The sequence below is a fragment of the Onychostruthus taczanowskii genome, unplaced genomic scaffold (assembly GCF_017590055.1).
Source record: "Onychostruthus taczanowskii isolate IOZ18803 unplaced genomic scaffold, ASM1759005v1 scaffold5, whole genome shotgun sequence".
NCBI classification, from domain to species: Eukaryota; Metazoa; Chordata; class Aves; order Passeriformes; family Passeridae; genus Onychostruthus; species Onychostruthus taczanowskii.
In genome coordinates this window covers 1340163-1346162 of record NW_024502568.1, presented here as the reverse complement: position 1 = coordinate 1346162, position 6000 = coordinate 1340163, and positions in this window count along the sequence as shown.

The following is a 6000-nucleotide window of genomic DNA, read 5'->3' as shown; positions in this document are numbered from 1 at the left end:
CTGGCAAGATAATAATTTCATATCGCTATTCAGGAAGACACAGCTCTCCTTGATGAGTCACTACCATCCATAGGCAGAAACACACAAGAAAGCAAATTATCAGCATGTGTGTCCTGTTTGGATAAGGAGGAAATGTGGGCTCTTGACAGAATGGCAAGTATGTTAGAATATCGGAGTAGATGCTTGCAGGCAGGTCAGTGGTTTGGTGCAGAACTACAGAATCCCAGAGGTTTGTGTGTTGTGGGGTGTTTCGGTATCTGTAGACAAGCTGGTGAATAGAAGGACCAAGAAAACAGAGGCTAAAGGGAACCACACACCTAGTTACTGTCTGAATCAAAAGAAGGACTGGGTGATGAGCAAGAGCTGTGTGCTGGGAACACCCTGTGTTTCATTATATTTCTTCCCCAAAAAGTCTGTGTGATTGACCAATTATTCTGCTGGTCATGATTAGAGCTAACTGGGAAACAGGAAAAGGAGTTCTGCTCTCATGAGTACATTTCAGTACATGCTTTCAATGAGGTTTTTTTAAGTCTGAATATTTCAATCAGTTTCTGAATAAACAAACAACAATTTGGGTGAACTTACAAGCTGCAGCAAGTCATTGCACCCATCCTACACCTGCACTGGAAACAATCTTCATTCTTCCACACCGCACCAAAAACATAGAGGTTTCTGTCTGAAAGGCACCCTGAACGTACACACCAGAGAATAATAGTCAGTAAATCAACAGATGTAGGCCACGCTCTCATGTTTGTGGAAAGCAAAGCACTGATTTCTGTAGAATCACACCAGGGAAGAGCCTAACCCTGTGCTTTGCCCACAAGTTACCCTGTCTTTGCTCCTGCGGTGTGCATGAGTGTACAACAAGGCATGATCAAATGTTGCAACAACATACGGATGCATGTTATTCTGCTGTAGCAATGGATCTGAAAAACACCTTAGCTTATGGCTACAGGAGGATATTTCTGCCCTTTCATATATTCAACACACAGGTTTTGATTTTATTTTCTCATTCCGTCCTCCTCCCCAGTTCTTACAATATTTCAACTTGCACTACTAAACACAATTTCAACAACAGCTGTCTTGTCTTTGCTTTGATTTTACTGTCAGGTGCCCCCTTCAGATTAATCAATGCTGCTTAAAAGTACATGGGGTTTTGCCACATAGGCAAGTACCTCAGTTATACATCAGCCCAGAGTGTAATTATTGAATCTCTCAGTCCAGAGATACCTCTGGGTGGGTTGATTCCTGAGTAAGCAGCTGTTTGGATCATTCCTCAGCAAAGAGCATGTTATGCTATTCCAGCACTTCTAAGAGAAAAAAAAAAACCTTTGAATCTCTAAATTAATGTTTCAGGGATGTCTAATATATTTGCCATTCTTACCATATTTTCTGGCTGGTCTAAGATAACAGCGAGCAGGAACACACAGAGTTCTTGAGAAGAGAAGGATCAAGCAAAAAAAAAGCAAGAATTTCTAGAAAGAAAACAAGAAAAATTTTTTATAATTAAGGTTTTTTTTTTTTTTTCAAAGATCTAGCATAGAGTTATGGATCAGTCCTACTATTCCAAATAAAATCAAATATAAAAATACTCCCAGTGTAAAAATATTACATACACGCACACACACAAAGCTGATAACTTACCATACTTGCATGGGCTGCTCACATATAATAATGAGGAGTAGTGTCTATTTATATACAGTGAGGAAACAATGTTCAGTGCAAAGGCAGGTGATGTAAACGTGCTCCCAATGGGCACTCTAACCTGTTCCAATCATCCATCAGAAGGTGGCATCTCAAAAAGTCTTGCAAAGGCTCATTTTGTGCACTAACATACTTTGGCATCTTGAACTCCATTGTGCTGGTGTAAATCTGAAGAAACTCCAGCAGATACACTGGCTGCTCTGCATCAGCACTGGTGTCAGTGGAGAAATCTGACCACCAGAAAGCAGTGCCTCCAAAGCTGGCAGGCCATCAAGGACCAGGACACTATTGTTCAACTGACCTGCTGTGAGGAGGTACAGGACAGGTCATTCATACAGTGCAGTAGCGTGGAAAGTCCACTGTTCTCAGCCTGATTTATAATATTTTCAATTATTTTAAATGAGACACATTATGTCCATATTTAGCAGGAACTAGCTGTAGTTATGTATCTCTCAGCTGTTGAAGCAAAGCCAGGCTTGGGCACCAGAGGCAGATCAGCATGACCAGGTAGCACCTTTTTAGCAGCAAAAATGAGATGAGATGTGTATTGTCTCAGTCCAGAAGCCATGCTAAGGACTGGGGAAGGCAAAGAAAGAGAAAGTTCCAGTTTTATTTCACTGTATGCATGTCCTGCCTCAAACACAGCTGGAATCAGACACCAAAGGCAGTGTTGTTTCTGCAGCAGTAAAATGAAGACGTTTCTTCAATACATATCTTAGCATGGGTGTCCAGGTCTTTGTGACATTAGACTGTTAAAATACCCAGTATGTGAGGTTGCCTCTCAGAACCAGCCAGAAAAATTAGCACGTATCACTGTGGCTACATTAGGGCTGCAGGGATTCAAAGCTTTCTGAATTGGAGCATAGGCATAACAAGTTTCAAAAGTTGCCAGAGCATTCCCCACCTAATGAGTTGCATTAATTCCATTAGCATGGCTCTTTAACACACCTGGCTTTAATTAGGCCCTTGATTGGTATGCCTGAACTCATTAGCTTCCACTGATTGACAAACAGCAAGAGGAAACAAAGCTGCACTGAAAGTGGTTTTGGGACAGAAGGGGAAATGGTGGAACAAGTGTGGTCTCCTCAGGAATTTGGAGTCAGGTAACAGTTGTGGAGGAGGTGGCCACTGTTTGTTGTGACAGAAGATATGAATGATTCTTTATTTGTTTGCATGAACTTACCAAGAGACTTTAGAGCTTCTGTTGTACTTTGCTTTTAGTTTTGCAGTACAGCTGTCAAGTTTTGTTACCCTTATGATTTTGGTAGATCGTGCTCTCTGTGTGCAGTTCTGCAGCAGAAAACAGTTGTGGTGTCTAATGATGTGCTTTGAGGAAATACTCTTTTTCTGTAGTCTTTAAATAAATTAATTTCTCTTTCACAGGAATTATCTGCTCAAAGTAACTTGTTAGCAAAGGCAACAAGGTGAAAACATAACAAAGCTCTTATACTACTGTGAATATGGTTTTATTTTAATTGAAACCAATTGATTAGGGTCTAATATAGCAAGAGGCCAGACCCACTTCCTCTCTGTCCCTGCGATAATTCTTGACAAATCTTGTGCTGTGTCTTGAAGAAAAATAAGTGTTGCAGTGGAGAATATCTCCAATAAGAATATAGTTGCAGGAAAATGTAATAAGCAATTCTGACTTGAAGAGCATGGTGGATTCCAACTGATGCTCTTACTTTAAATTATTTTCTAATTAGTTATCCTTCTCTCCTTGAAGAGAAATAACTGTATTAATAACTTTCATATAATTTTTGCTCTTTCTCGGATAGGCAAATACATGTATATGTGTAAAATATAAAATAGGACACTTAAGTGTGACTGAGGCTAATGCTTCTAGAGATGCCTGTTAGCTCTACATCCTGAAACTCAAGTGTATATTAAAGTGTTCTGTGTGCAGTGTCAAAAAAAAAAAAAAAAAGGCAGCTTAAAGCATCTTGGATGAATTGAGAATAAAAAACCCCAAATGCTCATGGAAGCCTGAAACATTGAGTGAATTGTCTGTGGGATCAGGAGCAGAGAAGAGGCTGAACCTGACTCTGTTCATCTTCTTGCTGACCTGCTTGGACATTTCCTCTTGAGACAAACAAGGTTTTCCATGTCAAAAGATTAAAACAAGGAGGAGAGAGGATTGTCTGTTGTGTAGTTGTAAATGAAGTTGTCTTCTGGGGCTGGAATGTTAAGCACAGATCCTCTCTTAAGGGAAGGATGAGTTCTCACAGCCTAGGTGATGGCTGGGAACGCTGAGACACGGTGCCTATGTCGGTTTGCTGCTTTCCTTCTGTGTCTTCTCCCTTGGGCTCTGTTGTGCTGGAAGTGCTCAAAGCCCAGTTCTATCCACACTGACTTAGGTCAATCAACTTCCTTTCCTGGCTTGTGGGGGAACAGCAACAGTTAATGTGCCTCCCCTGCTTGAGTTCCATGAAGCAATGAGAGGAACATCCAGCACCTCCTTTCCCTGTTTGCCTCGCTCCTACGTCTGTCAGGACAGTTGCCAGAGTAAACTGGTCCAATCATGTAGTGGTTTGGCTAAAACAGGACTCAGAGCCCAGCCAAAGAAGCAATTCTGCCCTGGGAAGATTTTGACAATTAGAAGGATCCTGTGTTTTCTGAGGAGAGGGCTGGAGCTGGAGGGACTGGGCTCTGTGATTCCCCCACAAATCAGAAGGGTGGTGAGATGGTGGCTCCAAGTCACCAAGGCTCTGACAAGGGTCAGCTTTGTGATTTTATTACAACTTGTCCACATTGAAAACACTTCTTCAGAAGACTTTAATGGCTGTAGACATGATCTGCTGGATGTCTATTGCTTTACCCTGTGTTTCAAAACTGCATGAATGTATTGCTTAATTACTAAACACTATGGTGGGCCTCAAAATTAGGTTAAAGCACAAAAATAAATCTGACCTGAATTCAAAATGGTTCATGTCAATCTGTTTTAGAGAAGTTAATAAGGGAAACTGATATTCCTGTTGGCTGTGACAACTGGCTGACTCCATTTTTAGCTAAACTCATGGGAGTGAGTCATTAGGTGGACCCCACACCTAATGCTCATGCAGCTCTTGGGAAATCAAATGAAATTTAGTATTTTCCCTAAAACTACGACCTGAGTGACATGGCTTTTTTCAGTGAGAAGAGGGTTTGCTACTTATTAGGGGTGCTGCAGCAGAAGTCTGGCCACCACTTGTGCTGTGTGATACTCTCTCCCCTCTGTGCAGAGGATTCAAGATTGGCTTCCTGATGCTTTTACATTATGCAAAAAGCACAATGCAGTTTATCAGTAGTCCTTAATGGAGATCTACTGGAAGCATTGGCTGTGCAAAAGCAATGAAGCCTTGGAGAAGTGTAAAGAGCATGGGTCAGTGCTTGAGACCTCCTGCAATAAATAAAATGTGAAAACAGAATTTTGAAAATGGGGAAGAAGGTTAAAGTAACCCAAGCTTGCTGTGTGTTTTAGATTGGTCATATGACTTGTGTGTTCTACAGCTTCATGTATATACCTGTCATAAAGCAAATCAATTCCAATCAGTTTGACCCTTAAATAAACAACAGCTTGACCCAAGGAAACATGCACACAACATTAGATTCTAACAGAAACTTTCAGGCTTTGAAAAGGTGCTAATGCAAGCTGTCCTGCATACCAACAGAAGAGTTAACTAAGAGCAAAGTTAACATGCAAAATTCTCAGGAATTGAATTTATCTCAGATTTTAAAATTGGCATAGAGCAGAACATGAACTGAAAATCTATGGCTTCCTTGGTATGCATAATGTAAATGAGATATGTGCTTTCTTGTTTAAGTTGGATTTTCATTGTAAGATTGGGGCAAAAATCTTATTGGACACAAAACATGAATGGGTACAAAGCTATTAAGCTTCAGGTGATAAGCATTGTTTAATTGGAAAACTTGCCTCAGAATTATATGTGTTTTCTGGTGTTTGATTTAAAAGCTTTGGTAGGCTAAGTACTAGATTTCATTTCTAATACAAGAACACCTTTCCAATATTTAAAAGATTTGCCTTAAAAATACTTACTGTAAGAGGAGGGCCAGCTATCCAAAACTGCCTCTCCTTCTAGCAGGAAAGCTGTGCACTTTCAGGAGATGAAAGGGAAATTTGGGGCAAGAGAGCACACAACCTGTTCTGCTCTGCCTGGAATTTGCCCCTCAAAGTTCTGCTGAGCCTCCTAAACCTTGAATCTCACAGGATAGTGGAGGAAACTTTCCTGTGAGTATTTTCTTTCCACTCTGTGAATCTAGTGTTGTTATGATCTAAAAGTTTTGAGGCTGGGGGAT